This window comes from Rhinatrema bivittatum, chromosome 1, assembly GCF_901001135.1.
Source record: "Rhinatrema bivittatum chromosome 1, aRhiBiv1.1, whole genome shotgun sequence".
Taxonomy (NCBI): Eukaryota; Metazoa; Chordata; class Amphibia; order Gymnophiona; family Rhinatrematidae; genus Rhinatrema; species Rhinatrema bivittatum.
Window position 1 is genome coordinate 424,957,323 of NC_042615.1, and position 26,877 is coordinate 424,984,199.

The 26,877-nt window shown below is 45.1% G+C and overlaps 1 protein-coding gene across 3 annotated transcripts in view; it reads left to right on the forward strand.

Moving 5' to 3' along the window:
• NCBP1 (nuclear cap binding protein subunit 1) overlaps nucleotides 1-26,877 on the forward strand; it is a 437,475-nt gene that overhangs the window by 158,696 nt on the left and 251,902 nt on the right. The window lies entirely within an intron of this gene.

Consider the following 26,877-nt stretch of genomic DNA (forward strand, 5'->3'; position numbering starts at 1 on the left):
TTGAGTGCCACAAGCCAGCCAGGTTTTCAAGATATCTATACTGAATATTCATAAGATGCACATGAATATCCAGTGTGGATATCCTGAAAATTCGACCAGGATGCTGGGCTTGATGGACCCTTGGTCTGAACCAGTATGGCAATTTCTTACTTTCTCACAGGACAAGCAGGATGGTAGTCCTCACAAATGGGTGACATCGAGGATGGAGCCCACCACGGAAAACTTCTGTCAAAGTTTAAACAGAACTTTGACTGGCCCCTACTGGGCATGCCCAGCAAGGCACTGACCCTGCAGCCAGCAGGGGTCTCCCTTCAGTCTTCTTTTTTCCGCGCAGCAGTTGCCACGCGGTGAAAGGAGCTCTCTAACCACGTTCCTGACAGGAATTTGGAAGTTAATTTCCGAAGAAAATTTGCCCCTCAGGGGTCTCCCTTCGACAAATTTTTTAGTCATCTTACGGAACCCGGTAAGTTTTTTGCCTTTTCCATCGACTACCGTCGATTTTGGCCCTCGAGGCCTGTTGGCACTTACCGATCCCCAGCCAAAATTTTGGCTTCCAGCCATGGCAACGGGGTTCCGTCGTTGTCCGGATTGCACCCGGACTATGTCCATCACAGACCCCCACAGGGTTTGTGTAATGTGTTTGGGTAGTGAGCATGATGTCCTGACTTGCACCAAATGTGCCTTAATGACACCCAAGGGTCGCAAAGCCAGGATGGAGAAGATGGGGCTCCTCTTCCATGCACCCACCCCAACGCCATCGATAGCATCGACGTCCTCGGAACCGGCACCGTCGAAGTTGTACCACCATCGTCAACCCTCCGGTGACCGTCCACCATCGATCGCTTCTCGGCCGTCGACTCCCGTCCCTTCCCCGGATGGGCGAGGAGATCGGAAAGAAAAGCATCGCCATCGACGGCACAAGTCTCGGCCTGTCGAGGATCCACAGCCATCGACCTCCGCTCAAGCCGAGCCACCGACGAAGCCGCGAACAGACCGGATACCCTCCATGTCTCGTTCGCTGGCATCGAGGAAACCCTCACCCTCTCGGGGTGTGGGGGCCGTGATCCCACCGGTTACGGTGGTCCCTCCGGCCCTGCCTCAGCCTCCCTCTCCCGTCGAGCCGGGTATGGTTACCCCTGGTCTCCGGGCAGAACTGGACCGGCTGGTCCAGGAGGCCATTGAGAAAGCGATGAAGAAATTACAACCTCCATCGGCACCGTCCCCGGCACCGGTTCCAGTGCCGCCCCCGGCACCGACGCCGGCACCGGCTTCGCCACCGAGGAGGGAATCGATCACCGAGCCGTTGGTGCAAGCTCTAGCACCACTACTATGCCGCATGGAGGCACTTATGACGGCCCTTCCATCGGTGATTCCAGTACCATCGACTACACCACCGTCTCCAACTGGTTTCTCATCGGCAGGAGAAACACCGTTTCGAATTCCCCCTTCCGGGGTAGTTCCATTGGTACCTTCTGGTATATCTCCACCGATTTATCCTTCGGCTCCATCGATTCCGCGCCAGGCACAGATTCCATCGGCAGCACCGAAGCCATCGATGCCATTTCTGGTTCCACCTACCGCACCGATTCCACCTAGGTTTCCATCGATGCCTTTAGAGCCTCAGCCAGGTCCATCAGGGCTACAAGGCCCACATGATCCCTACGATACCTGGGGTGATGATGATGATACATCTTCTGACACAGATTTGCCTTCGCCACCATCTCCTACAGAGAGTAGAAAAAGATCTCCTCCTGAGGATCTATCTTTCATTAACTTTGTGAAAGAGATGTCAGAAGTTGTACCGTTTCAGCTCCAATCTGAAGCCGATGACAGACACCAGATGATGGAACTACTTCAATTTCTGGATGCTCCAAAAATCATCGCTTCCATCCCTATACAACAGGTGTTTTTGGATCTGCTAAAGAAAAACTGGGAATCTCCTTCATCGGTGTCTCCAGTTAACAAGAAAGCTGACTCCACATACCTTGTCCAGTCAGCACCAGGTTTCCAAAAACCTCAACTGGATCATCGCTCTGTTGTAGTTGAGTCCGCGCAGAAGAAGGCCAAGCGTCTTAAGCCACACTCTTCTACCCCACCTACCAGGGACAACAAATTCCTAGATAGTGTGGGACGGAAAGTGTATCATGGAGCTATGTTGATTTCACGCATAGCTTCATATCAACTCTACATTACTCAATACAACAGAGCCATCCTTAAGCAGATGCAAGACTATGCTGACACGTTGCCGGATCAATACCAACCGCAGCTTCAAGCCCTTCTTCACAAGGGATTTGAGGCAGGGAAGCACGAGATTAGGACTGCCTACGACATATTCGATGCTTCCACGAAGATTTCAGCCACAGCCATCTCAGCCAGACGTTGGGCTTGGTTAAAGTCATCCAACCTTCGCCCAGAGGTCCAAGATAGTCTTGCTGATTTACCCTGCTTAGGCGACAATTTGTTTGGAGAGCAAATTCAACAGATTGTGGCGGAGTTAAAAGACCACCATGAGACGTTGAAACAACTCTCATCTGTCCCACCTGAGGTGTCCTCCAAGCAACCGCAAAAGAAGGACTCTAAGAAGTCGTTCTTTCGACCACGTCGCTACTACCCTCCGTCAACTAGGGCTCGTCCTGCACGGTCCTCTAACAGGCCTCAGCCTCGTCAGCCGAGAAAGCAAAGACCTACTGTAGCCCCACCTCCTGGGCCTGCGGCGGGCCTTTGACTTCCCTGTATTGAGCACATGCCAGCTCCCTCTTCCACACATCCCTGTGGGAGGTCGGCTGTACCACTTCTTACATCGTTGGAAACAGATCACCTCAGATCAGTGGGTGCTAGCAATTATCGCACAGGGTTACCACCTCAACTTCATAACACTTCCGCCAGACTCCCCGCCCCTTCAGGCATGGAGTCTAACCAGCCATTTGACTCAATTACAACAAGAAGTATCCCTTCTTCTACAATCAAATGCTATAGAACCAGTCCCTCCTTGTCAACAAGGGAAAGGATTCTATTCCAGATACTTCCTAATACCAAAGAAATCAGGGGGCTTACGTCCAATACTGGACCTTCGGGCCCTCAACAAGTATCTGCAAAAAGAAAAGTTCAAGATGGTAACCCTGGGCACCTTGCTCCCTCTGTTGCAAAAGGGGGATTGGCTGTGCTCTCTCGACCTCAAGGACGCTTATACCCACATTGCGATAACACAATCTCATCGCAAGTATCTGCGTTTTCTGATAGGCCACGACCATTATCAATACCGGGTACTACCTTTCGGGCTGGCATCTGCTCCACGAGTCTTTACCAAATGTCTCGTAGTGGTAGCAGCATTTCTCAGGAAGGAAGGTGTCCACGTCTACCCCTATCTGGACGATTGGCTAATCAGGGCCTCCACCCCTCAAATTGCGCAATCCTCCCTACAGTTGACAATTCACACACTCCTCTCCTTAGGGTTTCTTGTCAATTACGAGAAATCTTGCTTGGTCCCATCTCAGACCTTATCCTTCATTGGAGCAGACTTGGACACCTTACAGGCAAAAGCCTACCTTCCACTTCAACGAGTCCAAACTCTCATGTCCCTAGCTCGCCAGCTCCAGTCTCAACACACTGCCACAGCTCGCCAATTCCTCATCCTCCTAGGACACATGGCATCCTCGGTTCAAGTCACTCCCTTGACCCGACTAGCCATGAGAGTAACACAATGGACTCTGCGACACCAATGGATTCAGGCTTTTCAGCCTCTGTCCTCCATCGTCACAGTTACACAAGCGCTACGCCTGTCTTTAACCTGGTGGACGACTCAAGTCAACCTCCTTCAGGGCTTACCCTTTCTCCTACCAGATCCACAGGTGATCCTAACCACCGATGCTTCCCACATCGGTTGGGGGGCCCATGTGGACGAATTACAAACCCAAGGGTTATGGTCGCCGGAGGAAGCCGATCACCAGATAAATTTCTTGGAACTTCGAGCAATCCGCTACGCGCTCAGAACTTTCAAAGATCATCTATCGAGTCAGATTATCTTAATTCAGACAGACAACCAAGTGGCCATGTGGTACATAAACAAGCAGGGAGGCACAGGCTCCTTCCTTCTGTGTCAGGAAGCTGCGCAGATTTGGGCAGAAGCCCTCTCCCATTCCATGTACCTCAGGGCCACTTACTTGCCGGGAGTAGACAATGTATTGGCAGACCAGCTGAGCCGTGTCTTCAAACCACACGAGTGGTCACTCGATCCTCTAGTAGTGACCTCTCTGTTTCACAAGTGGGGTTTTCCCCGCATAGACCTCTTTGCGTCCCCTCAGAACCACAAAGTGGACGATTACTGTTCTCTCATTCGGAGCCAGTACTCTCGGCCCAGGGATGCCTTCTCCCTCAAGTGGACGACAGGTCTGCTCTATGCATTCCCTCCACTTCCTCTTCTGTCAAGGACTCTCGTGAAGCTTCGCCAGGACGGAGGAACCATGATCCTGATAGTACCCCACTGGCCACGCCAAGTGTGGTTTCCCATACTCCAGGATCTCTCCATCCGCAAGCACATCCCTCTAGGGACGGATCCGCATCTCCTCACTCAAAACGACGGATGCCTCCTCCATCCCAACCTCCAAGCCTTGTCCCTGATGGCATGGATGTTGAAAGGTTAGTCCTTCAGCCTTTCAACCTTTCAGATTCGGTTTCTCGTGTCCTGATAGCTTCACGAAAGCCCTCCACCAGAAGATCCTATTCATATAAATGGAAAAGGTACACATCATGGTGCACTTCTCAGTCCCTTGATCCCCTTTCCTGTCCAATCTCTAAGTTCTTGGACTATTTATGGCACCTATCAGAATCCGGTCTAAAGACCTCTTCCATTAGGATGCATGTCAGTGCGGTAGCCGCCTTCCATAAAGGTAGAGAGGGTGTTCCTATTTCAGTACAACCCCTGGTGACGCGCTTTCTTAAAGGCTTGCTCCATCTGAAGCCACCCTTACGTCCTCCGGCCCCATCTTGGGGCCTTAATCTGGTTCTTGGTCATCTAATGAAACCACCTTTCGAACCTCTGCACTCCTGTGAATTGAAGTATCTCACATGGAAAGTATTATTCCTGTTGGCCATTACTTCAGCTCGCAGGGTTAGTGAGTTACAGGCCTTAGTCACCTATCCGCCTTACACTAAACTCCTGCAAGACAGGGCGGTACTCCGTACTCACCCTAAATTTTTACCTAAGGTAGTTTCTGAATTTCATATCAATCAATCCATCATACTACCTATCTTCTTTCCCAGGCCCCATTCCAACTCTGGGGAACAGACTCTGCATACCCTAGACTGTAAACGGGCTCTAGCTTTTTATCTAGACCGTACAGTTGCTCACAGGAAGAGCACTCAATTGTTTGTCTCCTTCCATCCTAACAAGTTAGGACAACCTGTGGGTAAGCAGGCTCTTTCCTCCTGGTTGGCGGACTGCATTTCTTTTTGCTATCAGCAAGCTGGCATTCCTTTTCAAGACCGTGTAAAAGCACACTCTGTGAGGGCCATGGCGACTTCAGTAGCACACCTTCGATCGGTGCCGCTTCCTGACATCTGTAAAGCTGCAACCTGGAGTTCCCTCCATACCTTTGCAGCCCACTATTGTTTGGACAAAGCGGGAAGACAAGACTCCATCTTCGGCCAATCTGTCTTGCGTAACCTTTTTCCAACATGATGTACCAACACCCTTCCACCTCCCGGTAGGGTGCGGATGCCCTTTACCAAATTCCACCCCAGTTGTTGTGCCTGTTGCACGTCGTTGGGTGCATTTGGTGCAAGTCAGGACATCCTCAGCTCGGTACTCATCCATTTGTGAGGACTACCATCCTGCTTGTCCTGTGAGAAAGCAAATGTTGCTTACCTGATGTAACAGGTGTTCTCACAGGACAGCAGGATGTTAGTCCTCACGAAACCCGCCCGCCACCCCGCGGTGTTGGGTTCGTTTTATTTTTACTTTTTAGGCACTGCCTGTAGCTTTGAAAATCAGACTGAAGGGAGACCCCTGCTGGCTGCAGGGTCAGTGCCTTGCTGGGCATGCCCAGTAGGGGCCAGTCAAAGTTCTGTTTAAACTTTGACAGAAGTTTTCCGTGGTGGGCTCCATCCTCGATGTCACCCATTTGTGAGGACTAACATCCTGCTGTCCTGTGAGAACACCTGTTACATCAGGTAAGCAACATTTGCTTTCTTATGACTGGAGGTGCCTACCCTTGAACTATCCTGTTGAAGATGACATGATAATTCTGGCCATTGGCTTTTTGAAGTACCCAGACTGTGATCAGAAGATATCCTTCACCATGTGTCTTAAAACTTGCCATACTATCTTGTGAGGATCATATGACCCATTGCAGCATCTGTTCCAGGATGTTGCTAAAGTCCATCAGGATCAGCAAAAGGTCTATAGGAAGTCTAACACTATTGAGCCAGTGCCAAAGGCACTAAATAAATCACAAGGACCATGGAGCTGTGCCAACAACTAGAGGCTTGGAGTTGCTGTGGAAGCCAGCAGCCCCTTTGGCACTGAAGCCTATAGATGGCCCCAGAAAGCAAGATTGGTCTTGTTCTGCTCATGCCAAGTATTGGGCCGTGAATGCTCAAACAGTGAGCCAAGGAAAAATAGATGCCAAGGATCCATTGAAGGAGAGAGCTCATCAATGCTGATGTCTTTTGCCTAACTCCCATCACCATACTCGCCACAGCAGTCTACAGAGGTACATCTTTGAGCTTTTAGGACACCTTGAGACAACCTGGAAAAAGTTAGTCTTCTGAGAATCCTTTCAATACTTCGGATCAGCAGTCTTCAAAGAGGTACTTTGGAGTCAAGTGGGAAAATTAGCTTCTCAGTGTCCGACATGCTTTGAGCAGTAGGCATTGATTAGTTTGTTTCAATGGCAGTTTCAAGTATTCCTCTGAGAAGGAAGCCTTTATGGCATTTGTCAACAGTTGGCTGTTAGGATTGGCCACTGGTAGACCTTGAACTGAGGGCCTGACTGGCTGGAAGGCAGTGCTTTATTCTCTGAACTATTGGAAGGAGCTGATGGAAATGAGACCTTATACTGAATCTGCAGGCAGAACAGTAATCCTGTTCCTGATGAACTAGATTGATCCTCAGGAATAGAAAATGGTTTGCTTGGAACAGGAAAGTTTATTTTTGGCAACGTGAGAGCTGTGGAGCTGTGTTAGAATCTGCATATGGAGAGGTCTGAAGTTGTAATTGAAATTTCCCAGTTTGTGAGTGTCTGTCTTCTCAATATGAATTATTTGAGATTTAGAATTGAAGATACTTGACTTCTGTTGAGCTTGTATGTGTAATAACCCACACTTCACTTTAAAAGCACTTACATCAAGTTTATTCCTTGTGGTGAATAGATCTTATGTACTGTGGTGGTAGAAACATGACGGCAGAAAAAGACAGTATGGCCCATCCAGTCTGTCCATCTGTCCAATTAATTTAGCATTATAATTCTCATCACTTCCTTAGAGATTATCTGTATTTGTCCCATGCCTTCTTGAATTCATATACTGTTTTTATTTCCGCCACTTCCACTGGGAGACTGTTCTACACATCCATTAACCTCTCTGTAAAGAAATATTTCTTAAGATTACTCTGAGTCTACCCTCTTTCAACCTCATCTCCTTTCCATTGAAAAAGACTCACTACCTATGCATAGAAACCTTTGAGATATTTGAATGTCTATCATATCTCCCCATTTCACCTTTCCTCTAGGGTATACATGTTTAGATCTTTAAGTCTCTCCCCATATGATTTAGAACGAAGACCAAACTGACCATTTTATTAGCCACCCTCTGGATCAGCTCCATCCTGTTTATATCCTTTTGAATGTGCTGTCTTCAGAACTGTACACAGTATTCCAAGTGAGGTTTCACCAGGGACCTATACAGAGGCAATATCACCTATCTTTCTGCTTGACCATTCCTCTCCATATGCAGCCAAGCATGTCTGGCTTTCACTGTCACTTTAGCCACTTGTTAGGCTACCTTAAGATCATCAGATACAGTTACTCCCAGATCCTACTCTTCCTTTGTGTTTTGAAGAATTTCACCTCCAATACTGTACCTTTCCCTTGGGTTTTTGCATCCTTAAGTGCATTATTCTGAATTTTTTAGTATTAAATCTTAGCTGCCAGACCTTAGACCATTCCTCGAGCTTCGCTAGATCCCTCCTCATGTTTTTCACTCCTTCCAGGCTATTCACCATGTTACAGATTTTGGTATCAGCAAAAAGACAAACCTTTCCTGATAGCCCTTCCGTTATTTTGCTCACAAAAATGTTAAAAGAACCAGTCCAAGGACTGATTCCTCAGGCACATTGCTTGTAACAACCCCCTCCTCAGAGAAAAACTCCATTTAACACTACCCTTTGTCACCTCCCACTCAGCCAGTTTCTAACCCAGTCAGTCACTCTAAGATGCATACCAAGGGCACACAATTTATTTATAAGTCTTCTGTGCGGAACCATGTCAAAGGCCTTGCTGAAATCCAAGTACACATGTCTAGCAGTCCCTTGATCCAACTCTCTGGTCACCCAGTCAAAGAAATTGATCAAATCATCTGACAAGATTTACCTATGGTAAAACCATGCTGCCTTGGATCTTGCAATCCATTGGATTATAAAAATTGCGCTATCTTCTGTTTTAGCAGGGATTTCCATTAGTTTGCTCATCACAGCGGTCAGACTAACTGACCTGTAGTTCCCATCCTCCTCTTCACTTCCACATCTGTCCTTTTCCAGTCCTTCAGAACTACTCCAGACTCTAAAGCATTGAAAATGTTAGCCTGTGGAGCTGCCAGGACATCCTTGACCCCTTACTACCCTCTGATGTATCCCATCCGGCCCCATCACCATATCTACTTTAAGTTTAGTTAGCTCCTCATGAACACACTGTTCTGAAAACTGATTGAGGTTTACCTTGCTTCCAATATTATTTGTTTGTTTTATGTGGTCCTGCTCCAAGCCCTTCCACAGTGAACACTGAACAGAAATATTAAGCGGTTTTGCTTTTTCCTCAGCCTCTGCATATTCCTCCCCTTCACTTTTGAGTCTCACAATGCCACTATTACACTACCTTCTATTACTATCTAAAAAAAAGTCTTGTCTCCCTGTTTTACCGTATTTGATGTTTTTTTTTTTCTATTTGAATTTTCACATTCCTGACTAGTTTCCCATCTTCTCTTAATTTTACAGATTTTGTTGCTTGTCTTCCTCTTTCTGCGATCTCTTGTAGCATATTAATGCTAACCTTTTCTCCCTTACCTTTTCAGCTACTACTTTAGAAAACCTTAGTGGCCTCTTTTTCCTCTTCCCTTTATTTATGTTCCTAACAAAAAGATTAGTTGCCCTTATGAATCTCCTTTTAGTTTTGCCCACTGCCCTTCTACTTCCCCTAGATTTTCCTATCCAGCTAATGATTCCTTGAAGTACTACCCCATTTTGAGAAAGTTAGTTTTCCTGACGTCTAGGACACTTGCCTTAGAATGAACCTTTATCTCTTGCATCCTAATATTGAACCACACCATCTGGTCGGTGGTCACTGGTTCTCAAATAATAAACCACTACATCATCAGAAATATTGTCCCCACTTGATAAGCGCCAGATCCAGTATCACTGCCTCCTGTGTGGGTTCTGTTACCAGTTGATAAAACAGTTCTCCTTGCAGAGAATGCAGGATCTCCCTTCTAGAAGATACTGCAGTTGGGATGTCCCAGTCAACATCTGGAAGATGTTGACTGGGACAACCTAGCAGCAACACCTCCCCTTTCACCTCAATCCTGTGAATATCCTCCTTGAACTCTCTCTCCATCTCCTCTGTCTGTGATGGAGGTCTGTTTATGACACCAATATAAATAGATGTTCCATTCCCTTTTTCCAGGTTAACCCACAGTGCCGCCTCCTTACCTCGTAAACCCAGCAGTGCTGTTGCTTTAATACTGTTCTTAATAATATAATGCCATGCCACCTCCTTTCCTTCCTACCTGGTACTTCCTGAATAGATTGTAGTTGGGTATAACCATATCCCAGTTATAGTTTTCTGTGTACCAGGTCTCCAAGACAACTACTATATGTAAATCAGTTACTTCCATGACCTTCTCTAGTTCTGGGACTTTATTCCTCAATCTATGAGCTTTAGTGTACACAGCTTTCCCAATATTGCCTTTTTTCCCCCCATATATCCCATTTCTAATGAGTAGTTAATGTTTTCTTACCTTAGGGTTTTGTTCACCCATCCCTGATGATTCTAGTTTAAAACCCTCCGCAGCAGGTTTTCTATTTTGTGTTGAAAGATGCTGTACCCCTTCTTCGACAAGTGTATCTCATCTCTGCTCAGAGTCCTTGAAATAACATCCCATGATCCAAGAAGCCAAAACGCTCATGTCGACCCCATCTGTGCAGCCATTCATTTATCTCCAGAATGCAAGCTTCCTTGTCTGGGCCTTTATGCTTAACTGGGAGGATTGAGGAGAACACTACCTGTGCCTATCTGCTTTACCCTCTCTCCCAGAATCATGAAGTCACTTTTGGTACGATCAGTGTGGTACCTCACAGTATCATTCGTTCCATCATGGATGAGCAGCACTGGGTAGTGGTCAGTAGGCTTGAGGATTTCTGAGCAGTCTCTCCATAATGCCTTGGATTTTGGCACCTGGCAGGTAGCACACTTCCCAGGACAACATGTCTGGTCAGCAGATGGATGCCTCCGTGTCCCTCATATGTTGTGTTTAAACAAAGTCCAGCTTGAAACCTGAAAGGGACTATTTCAGTATATTCAGGCTAAAAACTGATGCCAACTCAGATGCTGCAAGGATCATCCATTGACATCACTGTGTGGTCGACTCTAGGATTAGTGTGTCCTCAGCAGTCACGTCATGTTTACAGAGTGTCTCTGAATGTTCTTGTGAGTCCTCTTACAAGTCAGAAAAGATTCTTTCTGAAGAAAGATTCTCATTTGTTTGCAACCTTTCTCCTTCACCGACAAGGAATAAGTCTCCTTGCTAGTTCATGATTTTGTTCAGACTGTCCAAATCTCCCCTTCATTTGAATGTCAGGGAAGAGCCCAGGGCATGTTCCAGGAGAATTGGTAGCAGTGGCCATTCACTTGTTTTACTAGAAATTCCTGCCAGTTGATAAGAAGGAAGGCACTAAGTGTTGTCTTGGTAGCCAAAGAATTTGAACAGTTTCTTCCAGGCATACTAGAATGTGGTGATTGAATCTACACTAAAATATACACCAGTAAATCTAAGTAGGATTACTTTGGTAGTAGGCATTATCAGAACGCTATGTTCCAGTCTCACATAGTGCAAGACCATATAGGTCTGGTAGATGCTTACACGTTGCCTACCTTAAGAGAGTAATCAAGGTCAGTTCTGTTCACTACTAGCTTAAGGCAAGGAGTGAAAAATGCATCTTATCCACACTGCATATGATGCTTTTGAGACTGAGACTGCATCAAGAGTCACTGCGATGGCTATAAATTAACTCAGATTCTCATAGCTGTATGTGTCTAGCCTATGTGAAGATCTGTAAGAAAAACTTGCTGATGTGCCTTGTAATAGGAAGGAATCTTTACAGCTAAAGTAAAAAAAAAAAAAAAAAAGGCAGTCTTCAAAACCACTATTTAATGCTTCAGGCTCTCCAGTACTGCTTCTGAACCAATTTCCGCATCAAGAGGGTATCAGTCAGGAACCAAGGAAGCTGTTTTACCACACAAGAAGCATCCAGGGTTTGATTCAACTTGGACAAAAACAGGGCTTCAGACCTTGTTGTGTCAAACATAGTTCTAAACCTTATGCTGCTACCCAGTCTAAACCAGTGACAAGGTTTTGACTGGATCCGGATTCCACAGCCAGCATTCCAATCGCTATTCCAAAGATATTCTCTATTGGAGAGAGGCTGAGGTTTTGCACAAATTATTGGCATATGGTAACATCTGACATTTGGGTCCTTTGGATATCTATAGCTGCAGATTACATCTATTAAAAATAGACTTCAAATCGCCCACTGAGGAGAGTATAAGTTCTAAGTACGCTCAGAATAGCTAATTTTTAAGATCTCTGCCCTCTTGTAGGCCAAGACAGACCTGTCCCACTGGAGGAGATTGTGTGAGATGTAGTGCATGTACTTCCTGGATCTGTAAGGGGGGACCCCTGGTGGTCCTTGCGACTCTGTTTTTACTTTTGTGATATTTCTAAGTTGTTTGGTTTGTTCTTGTCCTTGAGCATGCTGTCATTATACAATAGCATCTTACAATACAGTTTGAAGTGCCTGCAGCTCCTACAAAGTACTGCCATGAGATGTTTGGTAGGTGCAAAAACCGATCATATCAAGCCTAGTTTATATGAACTTCACTGGCTCCCAGTAGAAAACAGGATAAAATTTAAAATGCTCTGCTTTGTTTTTAAATGCTTGAATAAACAGGCCTCTGAATGCATCTTTCAACTTCTCTTCCCTAACACACTCTCAAGAGAACTCCGGTTTTCCGAAATGTATTTTTCCTCTCCTCTCCTGATCACTGCCAAATTGTCCTGCATGAGAGACTGCGTTTTTAGCTGTTGTGCACCAAAAATATGGAACAAAGTATCACTAACCTTGCATCTGGAGCCTTGTTATCTTAAGTTCAGGAAAATAGCTGACATACAACTTTTTAATCTTCACATATATATAGGGTATATGCCTGGTAACATGCCTACCTGGTGCGAAGGTGGCGGACCTCACGCGTCACCTAGATAGGATTTTAGACAGTGCTGGTGAGGAGCCGGCTGTCGTGGTACACGTGGGCACCAACGACATAGGAAAATGTGGGAGGGAGGTTCTGGAAGCCAAATTTAGGCTCTTAGGTAGAAAGATTAAATCCAGAACCTCCAGGGTAGCATTCTCTGAAATGCTCCCTGTTCCACGCGCAGGTCACCAGAGGCAGGCAGAGCTCCAGAGTCTCAATGAGTGGATGAGACGATGGTGCAAGGAAGAGGGATTCAGTTTTGTTAGGAACTGGGGAACCTTTTGGGGAAAGGGGAGTCTCTTCCGAAGGGATGGGCTCCACCTTAACCAGGGTGGAACCAGACTGCTGGCGCTAACCTTTAAAAAGGAGATAGAGCAGCTTTTAAACTAGAACAAAGACAGTCGCTCAGCAGCGCATGGTTCGGAGAGAGGTATCTTTAAAGGATACTAATGATGCATTAGAATTAGGGCATCCCGACAGTGAGGTTCCAATAATTAGAAAAGTAGTCCAAGTGCCTGTAACTAAAAACTCACCTGAGCTAAAAAATTCTAACTTATCCCTATCAATTAAAAAGCAGAATAAAAATACAAACAAAAAACAAACTTTGAAATGTTTGTATGCTAATGCCAGAAGTCTAAGAAGTAAGATGGGAGAATTAGAATGTATAGCAGTAAATGATGACATAGACTTAATTGGCATCTCAGAGACATGGTGGAAAGAGGATAACCAATGGGACAGTGCTATACCGGGGTACAAATTATATCGCAATGACAGAGAGGAGCAGTCGGGAGGAGGTGTGGCGCTTTATGTCCGGGATGGCATAGAGTCCAACAGGATAAACTTCCTGCATGAGACTAAATACAAAATTGAATCTTTATGGGTAGAAATCCCTTGTGTATCAGGGAAGACTACAGTGATAGGGGTATACTACCGTCCACCTGGTCAAGATGGTGAGATGGACAGTGAAATGCTAAGAGAAATTAGGGAAGCTAAATAAATTGGTAGTGCAGTAATAATGGGAGACTTCAATTACCCCAATATAGACTGGGTAAATGTATCATCGTGTCACACTAGAGAGATAACGTTCCTGGATGGAATAAATGATAGCTTTATGGAGTAATTGGTTCAGGAACCGACGAGAGAGGGAGCAATTTTAGATCTAATTCTCAGTGGAGCACAGGACTTGGTGAGAGAGGTAATGGTGGTGGAGCCGCTTGGCAATAGTGATCATAATATGATCAAATTTGATTTAATGACTGGAAAAGGAACAGTGTGCAAATCCAAGGCTCTCGTGCTAAACTTTCAAAAGGGAAACTTTGATAAAATGAGAAAAATTGTTAGAAAAATACTGAAAGGAGCAGCTACAAAAGTAAAAAATGTCCAAGAGGCGTGGTCATTGTTAAAAAAATACCATTCTAGAAGCACAGTCCAGATGTATTCCACACATTAAGAAAGGTGGAAAGAAGGCGAAACTATTACCGGCATGGTTAAAAGGGGAGGTGAAAGAAGCTATTTTAGCCAAAAGATCTTCATTCAAAAATTGGAAGAAGGATCCAACAGAAGAAAATAGGATAAAGCATAAACATTGGCAAGTTAAATGTAAGACATTGATAAGACAGGCTAAGAGAGAATTTGAAAAGAAGTTGGCTGTAGAGGCAAAAACTCACAGTAAAAACATTTTAAATATATCCGAAGCAGAAAGCCTGTGAGGGAGTCAGTTGGACTGTTAGATGATCGAGGGGTTAAAGGGGCACTTAGAGAAGATAAGGCCATCGCGGAAAGATTAAATGATTTCTTTGCTTTGGTGTTTACTGAAGAGGATGTTGGGGAGGTACCCGTAATGGAGAAGGTTTTCATGGGTAATGATTCAGATGGACTGAATCAAATCACGGTGAACCTAGAAGATGTGGTAGGTCTGATTGACAAACTGAAGAGTAGTAAATCACCTGGACCGGATGGTATACACCCCAGAGTTCTGAAGGAACTAAAAAATGAAATTTCAGACCTATTAGTAAAAATTTGTAACTTATCATTAAAATCATCCATTGTACCTGAAGACTGGAGGATAGCAAATGTAACCCCAATATTTAAAAAGGGCACCAGGGGCGATCCGGGAAACTACAGACCGGTTAGCCTGACTTCAGTGCCAGGAAAAATAGTGGAAAGTGTTCTAAACATCAAAATCACAGAACATATAGAAAAACATGGTTTAATGGAACAAAGTCAGCATGGCTTTACCCAGGGCAAGTCTTGCCTCACAAATCTGCTTCACTTTTTTGAAGGAATTAATAAACATGTGGATAACCGGTAGATATAGTATACTTGGATTTTCAGAAGGCGTTTGACAAAGTTCCTCATGAGAGGCTTCTAGGAAAAGTAAAAAGTCATGGGATAGGTGGCGATGTCCTTTCGTGGATTGCAAACTGGCTAAAAGACAGGAAACGGAGAGTAGGATTAAATGGGCAATTTTCTCAGTGGAAGGGAGTGGACAGTGGAGTGCCTCAGGGATCTGTATTGGGACCCTTACTGTTCAATATATTTATAAATGATCTGGAAAGAAATACGACGAATGAGATAATCAAATTTGCAGATGACACAAAATTGTTCAGAGTAGTTAAATCACAAGCAGATTGTGATAAATTGCAGGAAGACCTTGTGAGACTGGAAAATTGGGCATCCAAATGGCAGATGAAATTTAATGTGGATAAGTGCAAGGTGATGCATATAGGGAAAAATAACCCATGCTATAATTACACAATGTTGGGTTCCATATTAGGTGCTACAACCCAAGAAAGAGATCTAGGTGTCATAGTGGATAACACATTGAAATCGTCGGTGCAGTGTGCTGCGGCAGTCAAAACAGCAAACAGAATGTTGGGAATTATTAGAAAGGGAATGGTGAATAAAACGGAAAATTTCATAATGCCTCTGTATCGCTCCATGGTGAGACCGCACCTTGAATACTGTGTACAATTCTGGTCGCCACATCTCAAAAAAGATATAATTGCGATGGAGAAGGTACAGAGAAGGGCTACCAAAATGATAAGGGGAATGGAACAACTCCCCTATGAGGAAAGACTAAAGAGGTTAGGACTTTTCAGCTTGGAGAAAAGACGACTGAGGGGGGATAGGATAGAGGTGTTTAAAATCATGAGAAGTCTAGAATGGGTAGATGTGAATCTGTTATTTACTCTTTCGGATAATAGACTAGGGGGCACTCCATGAAGTTAGCATGGGCACATTTAAAACTAATTGGAGAAAGTTCTTTTTTACTCAACGCACAATTAAACTCTGGAATTTGTTGCCAGAGGATGCGGTTAGTGCAGTTAGTATAGCTGTGTTTAAAAAAGGATTGGATAAGTTCTTGGAGGAGAAGTCCATTACCTGCTATTAAGTTCACTTAGAGAATAGCCACTGCCATTAGCAATGGTTACATGGAATAGACTTAGTTTTTGGGTACTTGCCAGGCTCTTATGGCCTGGATTGGCCACTGTTGGAAACAGGATGCTGGGCTTGATGGACCCTTGGTCTGACCCAGTATGGCATTTTCTTATGTTCTTATGTTCTTAGGGGTCACAAGCAATTTTACCATCATATTTTATCCAATACTCAATTAGGTCATAGACTCCATACAGTGTTTATAATTATCAGTGCAATCTCTCTAATACATACATTCCTCACTGAATTATTTATATAAACTTTTATTCATATTCATATATTCAACATATTCATATATTCAACTTTTATTCATATATTCAACATATTGAATATATGAATATGAATAAAAGTTTATAGAAATAATACAGTGTGAGGAATGTGTATTAAAGAGATTGTACTGATAATTATAAACACTGTATGGAGTATATGACCTAATTGAGTATTGGGTAAAATATGATGGAAACATTGTTTGTGACCCATATATATATGTGAAGATTAAAAAGTTGTATGTCAGCTATTTTCCTGAACTTAAGGTAACAAGGCTCCAGATGCAAGGTTAGTGATACTTTTATTCTATCTATAATTTGTGAATAGGGGAACATTGTTTCTCTCATGTGTGTGGCACAACTTTTTAGCCAGACCTTCCCCTAAGATCCATATCTTCAGCTGCCTGAAAAATCTGTGAAGGACTGTTATACACAACTTACTCATGAAACTTCTCACAAATGGGATTTCCTATGGTGGATCGACGTGCTTCAAGAATTGCAAATTCTGATTTTATAGTTCTAATGCCGCTGTTCATTAAAATTTATTGTAATCTGCCTTGAGACCAACTTTGGGAAAAGACGGAATATCAGATGTTCATAAATAAATCTGGTATTAATGGTGACTTAGCCAGAGGAGTTCCAACCTGAAAGGTTTGCTTGAATTTCCTAAGCCACTGGGCTTTTGCTGTAAGGCTGTTACTGAGACTGTCAATAGGTAAGGTTTGGTTGGATCCCATATTGACATAGATGTCATCTGAGACTAGATGGCATTCAGTGTTGAATTTTTGGATAAGTTTGCAGATTGGATGAATGTAAATGTTGAAAAGAATCGGGGACAGTATTGAGCCATGTGATATTCCACAGATGAGATCCTTAGGAGTTGATAGCTTGTTGGCCCATAAGACGGACTGTGTTCTATTAGCTAGAAAAATCTCAACCCACTTGAGGGCAGTACTTTCAATGCCTGCGTCACCTAAACATTTGAACAGAAGTTGGTGATCGACAGTGTTAAAGGTAGTAGAAAAGTAGAGTAAGACTAGGATGGAGTCAGGCCATGGTCTGCATTCAAGTGAATGCTATTTGTGATGGACCTCAGGATGGATTCTGGCCCATGGTTCTAAAGCCAGATTAATAAGGATACAAGATGTTGCTGTTTTCTAAGAAGTCCAGGAATTGGAAACAAACCACCTTTTCCAGAATTTGAATAAAAAATGGAGACTGGAAGATAGGATGCCTTGAATTAGTATTATCATTTATAATGATGGTTAGCCAGGGGGCTAGATCCTGTCTTAGGTTGCAGATGAATTTGGGAGAAAACATGTCGAAAGGGCTCATAGATTGACTGACTGATTCTCTGGAGGATATTCTTCCCCTCTTGTAGGGAGATTATTCTAAAGTTGGCTAGTGGAATACAAACTTAAATCCGAAGCCCTCTAGGGATAGGGAAATATCTATAGTATCTGAAACTGCCGAAAAGTGGAATATAAATAAAGTATCCTGCAGATCCCCCTAGAATATTGTCTGGGGCAAGTTGAGTGACTGTTTGACCTTTAAGAACATAAGAATTGCCATATCTTGTGGTGAGTAGAGAAGATGCAGCAAACAAGCATATAGCTTGAATTTTTTCCATTAAGTATTCGGTGGTCTTTTGCTGTAGGGTCCTCTGGAGTGATTGGGAGTGTTAGGGATTCAGGTGTGGAGAGCTTTTGTACTAGTTGAAAAGGTTTACTTTGGTGGTTCTGATATAAATCTAGTATGTGCAGATGTAGTCCTTTATTTTTTTTTCTTGTTGAATGCTTCTTATAGGTACAAAAGTTGGTATCTGTTATGTCTTTCCTCCATGTCTGAGTTGGTGAGATTGCTGTTTGAGGAGAAGACCGCTTTCATGGAACCATAGTGAATGTTTGTGAGGTCTTGTTGGTTGCATTGGAGGGGGATTAGTGTCTTGATAGCTATGGTAAATTCAGAATTTTATTGTTGGACTAGGAAATCAGGTGGATCTGCTGTGATTAGCATATTGGGTATTTTGAGGAGCACGCTTATACTTTCACTAGTAACAGAAGGCAAGCTCCTAGTGGGAAATCTTGATGCAGGAGCAAATGGATTTGCTTTGGGATTAGAACAGTATCCTGGACTAGGTACTGGTCCAACCAAGAGAGTGTCCACACTTGTGCTGGAGTCTAGATTAATGGCTGGAGAATTAAAAATCAGGTCTAGAGAATGACCATGTTTGTGTGTGGGAACATTGATGTGAGGCTGAGATCAACCATGTAGAATTTGAAAGGTGGCTGCATTACCTTTTGGGAGGGGCCTCCATATGGTATTTTAAGTCTCCTAGTACTAGTAAATTTATCTGGCTAACTTTGGAGGTATATTCAATAGTGCAGCTGTACTATTGAATATAGCTAGCTATCTTAAAGTTAGCTAGCTAACTGCAGCAGGTTCACTTTAGGACAACTCTTAGGCCCAATCAGACTTAGTCTGCTAAGTCATCTGGCTAACTTTGAATATCAGAGTTAGCCGGCTAACTCAGCTTCTCTCAAATATGCATCTGGGATGCTCCTAACTTATCTCGATGAATTCTAGCTGCTTATTTTATTAGTGGCTAGAATTCAGCCAGCTAAGCGCTCAGATATTGAGCTGGCTGACTGCTTTTGAATGTGGACCTCAAAGTCATTATTTAGAAGGAAATCTGATTTTTATATAGCTCTTAGTTGTAAGTTTCTTGAATGGCTTGCTTCATTTGAAGACTCCCATCAGGGCTGCTGCAACAGCTATGTAAGTCATTCACTTGCACATGGCGGTGGTCTGGAGGGGCTGGGAGCCACTGGCGGCCAAAGTTCAGCAGAGGCTGTGTGACTGCCCAGTGGACTCCATCCTGCTGGTGGCCAAGATGAGCAAAAGCCTTTGTGGCCGACGGCCAGGATGAGCAAGAAACTGCGGACTGGTGTGTGTGTGTGTGTGTGTGTGTGTGTGTGAAAGAGAGAGAGACCTTGTGTGGGTGTGTGCATATAGGAGAGACACCTCGTATGTTGTGTGTGTGAATATGGGAGAGAGTTCCCATGTGTGTTATGGAGAGAACAAGACCCCGTGTGTGGTTTTTTTTAATCCTTTTAGTTGTATTTTTTGGGTATTATTTGATGTCTGCTGTTTTGAAATAATTCATTGGTGTTTGTGAAATTTAAAACAATTGTATGAGTTTTTGATTATTGGATCTTTTATTCATCATACTCTTTTTTTAATTAATATGGTTTTACTATTGTGAATATGTATTTATTATATTTCTTGATTTTATGTTTGAGTGATGATGGTTCTGGTTTTCCATCGTTGCACTGCATAGAGTCTGGTTTGTTGCAGTCTCCAGTTCAGTTTTTGCCTGTATCCTTCAGTTGATACTTTGATTGCTCTCTTCTGTATTTGGTGAGGGTCTGTGTGTGTTTGCATGTGTGACTGAGGTGAGATATTCTAATTGGAGGTGCAGTGGTGTATATGGCCTTGTATAATATTTGCAGTATTGCCTTTTCATTAGTAGGAGAAATAGGGTTGATATTGTTTGAGTGCTGGTAGTTAGTGTTTTGTATTATATTGTATTGTAATCCACTTTTCTCATGGCTTTCTGATGGTTGTGCACATGCCCAACACTCATTACAGTAGGCCTAATACCATATGGGCTCCAAGTGTCTTTTTTATTGTGGGGATTTCTGGTTGTACTACAGCATTGCATACACTAGTATAATGTAAGTGATATTTTTACCTCAGAAGACTGTACTTTGATCTTTTTGATGTAAACACTATTATAAATGCATAATTCTTAACTGTGTGAGTGGAGACGGCCATGGGGAGGAGGGTTTGTGTGTGTGTATGTACAAGGCTATAATGTTCAACTAGGGCACCTAATACCCTTGCATGGGTTCCAGCCATGGGTTCTGGGGGAGGGGGTAAAACCTGTGGGCTTAGAAGGGTGTCTGTTTTTAAAGTTTAGATTGAACGGAGCTTGGCTTTTTTTGGTGGGCCTGTGACTGATACTGAATGAAGGGAGAAGCAGGCATGGGGGCAGCACAATAATTATTTGCATAGGGCAGCAAAAAAGCTAGCACTGGCCATGCACAAAGTCTTGGGACCGCAATGTGGTTTTAATAATGTCAAAAATCTCTTTTGAGCCTCTGACTTCCTGTGGACTAAAGTTACTGACCTGGAAAGTTGCTCTTTTTTGGTTGTGGTCATTTCGGCCTGCATAGTCAGAGAGCATCAGGCCCTAGTAATTTGTCCACATTATATTAAGTTCCTTCATAACAGGATGGTGTAGTGCTATGCATGTATCCTAATGCTGTGGCTAAGGTTTTGTTGGACTTCTACATTAATTATCTGTTTTATCCCTCATAAAAGGATGATTCATTGGCAGAAATACTAGCTATTGGGAGACTGCTTTGAAAAGTACAGACACTATTCTCCTAGAGCAGGGATGGGTAAACTACAGCCTGTGGGCCAAATCCAGCCCATCATCAGCTTCCTTCTGGTCCACTTATCTATTTCAAATGTACAGTATATGCAGCCCCCGTGGCTTTGGACCCTGAATGGCACGCTGGCAGGGTTCCCATACCCGTCAGCAAGAAAGAAGACCAGCACCACCTCTTGCCATCAAGAACAGGATCCAAGGAGCTGTAGTGTCATGTGCTGGAGGGGATCCCACTCCCCGCCAGCAAGAAGAGGTCCTGCAGAATGGTGGGCCTGAAGTTGATTTGCTGATGGGCTTCCAACACCTGGAAGAATGAAGGTGATAGAACCCCGGCAGGAAGGATGAGCCACATCATGGGTTGGGAAGAGAAGTGGGTGAGGAGTACCTGAGATGGGGAGAGAAGGGCAGGGAGAGAATGAGGGGAGGGAAGAGGGTGTTTAACTGAAGAAGGGAGTGGGTGGGAAGAGAGAGCCTGACAGAGGAAAGAGTGGGAAGGAGAAAACATGACTGAGTGGATGGGAAGGAGGGAGTCTGGGAAGGGAGAGGTGAATGAGATGCAAGGGAAGGGAGTAAGGGGATTGAGTGTTAGGGTGACTGACTGGGAGGGGAGGGAATGAAGGAGGGTGAATGACTGAAAGGTGAGTAAGAGACCGTGGGGGGGGGGGGGGGAGGTGGGAGTGGGAAGAGAAGGTAGAAGAATATGTATGTATGAGTATATATGAGAGAGAGAGAGAGGAGAAAAGTGTGTTCTTCCCCACCTTCCCTCCACTAATCCAATCTCAGGGTAACTGGAAATCAAAAGTTCATAGGTCTGAAGAGAAGGACATTTTTATCCTTATTAGTTTTAATTATTGGGTGTTTGGTATACTGTTTTGAAATATTTAACTGATTTTTGGAAAACATTTAATGTTTTTTTTATCCTTATTCTTCTTAATTATATATGTTTTATCTGTTTTGAAATATTTTTATTAGTATGGTTTACACAGTTATGATTGCTGATTTATAGTTCTTGACTTTGTTTTATAAGGAATTGTGATTTTGTGAAGGGAATAGCATAAAATCAGACTGTGGTAGTTAAACCCTCTGGCAAGGGATTTCCTATGATCCTTCTGTAGAGATAGTGACAGGTGAAGGATTTATTGATAATGGAGGCCGAATTAAATTTCTTAACTAAAAGGTAAAAGATTTTTTGGAAGTGACTCGTCTATGCTATATATTGTTCCAAAAATGCATAAATCTCTATCCGCCCCCCACCTCCCAGCAGACCAATAGTATCAACAAAAAGGTGTGTCAGAATCTATCTCAGCATTTGTAGATTTATTTTTGAAACATTTTGTTCGAGGCTAAATCGTATGTTCAGGATTCCACGCGCATGCTGTCATTAATGCAACATCTAGGTTTATACACAAGAAGACTCCTTTTAGTCACTATATATGAATATACCCCAGGAAGCAGCTTTATTGGTCATAATTTCCACAACAGATTCCAACAAAGTTCATCACACAATTGGCAGAGAATAGCCCTAAATGACAACTTTTATTTATTTATTTTTTTTTACCTTTTAAAGGTGTTCCCCTCCCCCCCCCCCCCCCCCCCCCCCCCCTTTGCAGGTTCATAGGATAGCTAGATGTGGCTAATTTGTATTTGTCAGAATTTTGAGGAGGAACATATATATAGTTCTCACCGGACAAGCAGGATGGTAGTCCTCACACATGGGTGACTTCATCAGGATGGAGCCCAATCACGGAACACTTTTTTTGTCAAAGTTTCTAGAACTTTGACTGGTACCTACTGGGCATGCCCAGCATGGCACTAACCCTGCATCCAGCAGTAGCCACACGGGTTAAGGAGCTCTCTAGAGACTCCTGACTGTAATTTTCCTCACGGAACGTTTTAAAAAAATTCAAAGAAATTTTACCACATCTGGGGTCCCCCTATCGATTCCATAGTCCACGGTCGTAAGGTAAGGCTTTACCCTCATTTGCGGTCGATTCCTGTTGAGTTTTCCCTTTGGGGCGTACCAGCCATCGACCGCACTGCGGCTCAATTTTTGTCGAAGCCATGGCGTCGGGTTTTCGTCTATGCCCTGATTTGTCCTCTGACAATGTCCATCACAGACCCGCATAAGATTTGTTTTGTGTTTGGGGTCCGACCATGACGTCCTAATGTGCCCAAATGACACCGAAGGGCCATAATGCCCTCTCAGAGAAAATGGAGTTCCTTTTTCAGGCAAAGCCACAGACTCCATCGAGTGCTTCGACATAGTCTGAGCCGGTGCCATCGACCTCTCGCCAGCAGTGGGACACCGGTGCTGCCCATTCAGCACAGACTACTCCGAAGGTGTCGACTGCTTCTGCTCCAGAGAAGGACCGAGGAGAGCATCATGAAAAGCGTCGACACCGTCGTCGAAAGGCTCAGTCTGCTGATCCAGGTAAGCCCTCTGCATCGTCGTTGACAGAGCCACCGACTAAGAAATCCCGTCCAGAGAAGGCCCCCATCCTCCTCTGCGACTGTGTCACCGAGGTGTTCCCCACCTTCATTGGTGCTGTGAGCCGCGACTCCACTTTCACCTGTGGACCCTCCGGCTATGCCAGTGCTGCCTCCTACTCCGGAGCTGGGGTTCCACGCCCCAGGCTTCCATGAGGAATTGGATCCAATGACCCAAGAGGCCATCGGAAAGGCACTACAGGGCTTCCAGCCTCCATCGACGCTGGCACTTGTGCCAGCTCTGGTCGCCAATCCAATTTCCACTGCGCTCTCATCGCTATTGGTCAGACTTGGATGTGTTGATTGGTGTCCTTCCACCAGTGGAACGAGGACACCGGTATGTCCCACGCCTTCCACTCCGATTCCTTTGTCATCGGAGGACAAGGAAACACCGATGCCCGGACCATCTGGAATCCTGCCACCAGCTCACCCGTCTATGTCACCGGTTCCGCCAGTGCCACCATCGAGGCCACCTGTGCCTTGGCCCGGTCCTTCAGGAATTAGGAACCATTTCTTCCCTCTGGGGATCCCATGGGAGCTGGTGATCAACCTTACGATCCTTGGACCAATGATTTTTCCCAGGATACTGTTGACCTACCTTCAGAACCATTTCCCCCTGAGGAAGGAAGACGCTCTCCTCCAGAGGACCTTGCCTTTATAAATTTTATAAAGGAGATGTCTGAAGCCATACCATTCCAGCTTCAGACAGAGGAGGACTCCAGACACAAAATGCTGGAAGTGCTCCAATTTGTAGATGTACCCAAGGAGATCCATACCTGTTCATGATCTCCTGAAGGAGGAATTGGTACAGAGCCTGGATGTTCCCACCGGTGAACCGGAAAACAGAAGCCATCTACCTGGTGCAGACAGCCCCTGGGTTTCAGAAGCCACAGCTAGCTCACCATTCTGTGCTTGTGCAGTCAGCCCAGAAGAAGGCATGTTGTTCTAAGACTCATTCTTCCATTCCTCCAGGGAAGGAACAGAGATTCCTAGATGCATTTGGCCAGCGTGTTTTCCATGGCTCAATGCTAATATCTCACATTGCTTCATACCAGTTGTACATGACTCAGTATAACAGGGTCCTTTTTAAGAAAATCCAGGATTTTTCTGAATCCTTACCCGACCAGCTTAATACCCTGGCTCAGAAGGGTCTAGATGCTGGCAAGCATGAGGTCCGCGCTGCATATGACATTTTTGACACTGCCTCTAGGGTGTCCGCAGCGGGGAATAGTGCACGGAGGTGGGCCTGGTTGAATACCTCATACCTCAGACCAGAAGTACAGGACAGGTTAGGTTAGCTGACCTGCCCTGTGCTGGGGATAATCTCTTCGGAGACAAAATCCAAGGAACTGTAGCGCAGCTTAAAGACCACCATGAGACACTACGTCAGCTCTGTGCAGTACCTTCTGATTTCTTGTCCGCCTCCAAGAGGACATTCAGGCAGGGCTGTAAGTGGCCGGCCTACAAGCCAAGAAGGTATCATTCTGCTACTCGAGGTCGTCCCTCCAGACCTTACCAAAAAGGTCAGTCCAGACAATCCCGTGCTCAGAAGATATAGCCAGCACCTCAACCTGGACCAGCGTCAGGATTTTGACTCCTTGCTGGCGAGCATATGTCAACCTCCTCTACCATCAGTACCTGTCGGCGTTGGGTTGTCCCACTTCACCAACATATGGCACACGATCACCACAGATCAATGGGTACTTGCTGTAGTGATTCAAGGTTACCACCTCAACTTTCTGACAGTACCGGCATACTCCCCACCTCAGCTGACATGGGGATCATCTGACCATGCTCCTTTTTAGAGGAGGAGATCTCATCCCTCTTCAAATCCTCGGCGATAGAACCAGTGCTCCTCGCCCGGCAGGGGTTCTTTTCCCGGTATTTCCTCATCCCAAAAAAGTCAGGTGGCTTTCGTCCAATCCTGGACCTTCGAGCCTTAAACAGGTATCTACAAAAGGAGAAGTTCAGAAAGGTAACCTTGGGCTCTCTACTTCCTCTTCTGCAAAGAGGAGATTGGCTTTGCTCTCTGGATCTCCAAGACGCATACACACACATCGATCACTCCATCTCATCGCAAATTTCTTCGGGTCTTGGTCGGCCCCCGTCATTTCTAGTACAGCGTAGTGCCGTTCGGCCTAGTGTCCGCTCCATGAGTATTTACCAAGTGTCTCGTAGTGGTCGCAGCCTACCTCAGGGGTCAAGGGATCCATGTCTACCCTTATCTCGACGATTGGTTGATAAGGGCTCCAACTGAAAAGGATGCACCAGCTTCCTTGCGTCTGACTCTCCTTACTCTGTTGTCCCTGGGGTTTCTGGTCAACTATCCCAAGTCCAAGCTAGTTCCATCTCAAACCCTATCCTTCATAGGGGCCAACCTGGACAACGTACAGGCAAAAGCCTTTCTCCCTCAGGATCGGGCTCACATTCTCGCGTCCCTGGCACAGTACATCCAGGCCCGAGATTACTTAACAGCTCGTCATTTCCTCACTTTGCTAGGTCACATGGCATCCTTGGTACATGTCACTCCGATGGCCCGCCTAGCCATGAGAGTGATGCAGTGCACCCTGAAATCCCAGTGGTCTCAGGCGTTTCATCCTATGTCCAGCATTGTCCATGGTACCAAGCAGCTCTGCCTGTCGCCGGCCTGGTGGATGCAACACTCCAATCTCCTTCAAGGCCTTCCCTTTCAGGCTCCAGAACCTCAAATTATATTGATGTCTGACGCCTCCAACCTAGGGTGGGGTGGTCATGTCGACGACCTGCAGACTCCGGGAACCTGGTCTCCAGAGGAAGCCAAACATCAAATAAATTTCCTGGAGCTTCGGGCGATCAGATATGCCCTCAGGGTTTTTCAGGATTGCCTCTCGAACATGGTCATCCTGATTCAAACAGACAATCAGGTGGTGATGTGGTACATCAACAAGTAAGAGGGAATGGGCTCCTAACTTCTGTGTCAGGAAACTGCACAGATATGGGCGCGGGCCCTTTCCCACTCGATGTACCTCAGAGCAACCTACTTGGCTGGCGTGGACAATGTTCTGGCGGACAAGTTGATTCGCACATTTCATCCGCACGAGTGGTCGCTCAACCCCACTGTAGCGGACACAATCTTCTGACGTTGGGGTTACTCTCGCATAAACCTCTGCGTCAGTCCACAACCGCAAAGTAGAGAACTTCTGCTCGCTCACTCGCAGCCGCCACTCACAGCCGAGGGACGCTTTCGCCCTTTCGTGGTCCAGCGATTTCCTCTATACGTACCCTCCACTTCCACTCATCTCGAGGACTCTCGTGAAGTTACAAAAGGACAAGGGCTTAATGATTCTCATAGCATCTCACTGGCCGCACCAGGTCTGGTTTCCAATCCTCCAGGACCTATTGATCCACCGGCCCATCCCTCTGGGGAAGGATCCGCTTCTCAGAACGACGGGTACCTACACCACCCCAACCTCCAGGCCCTGTCCCTGACGGCCTGGATGTTGAAAGGTTAATTCTT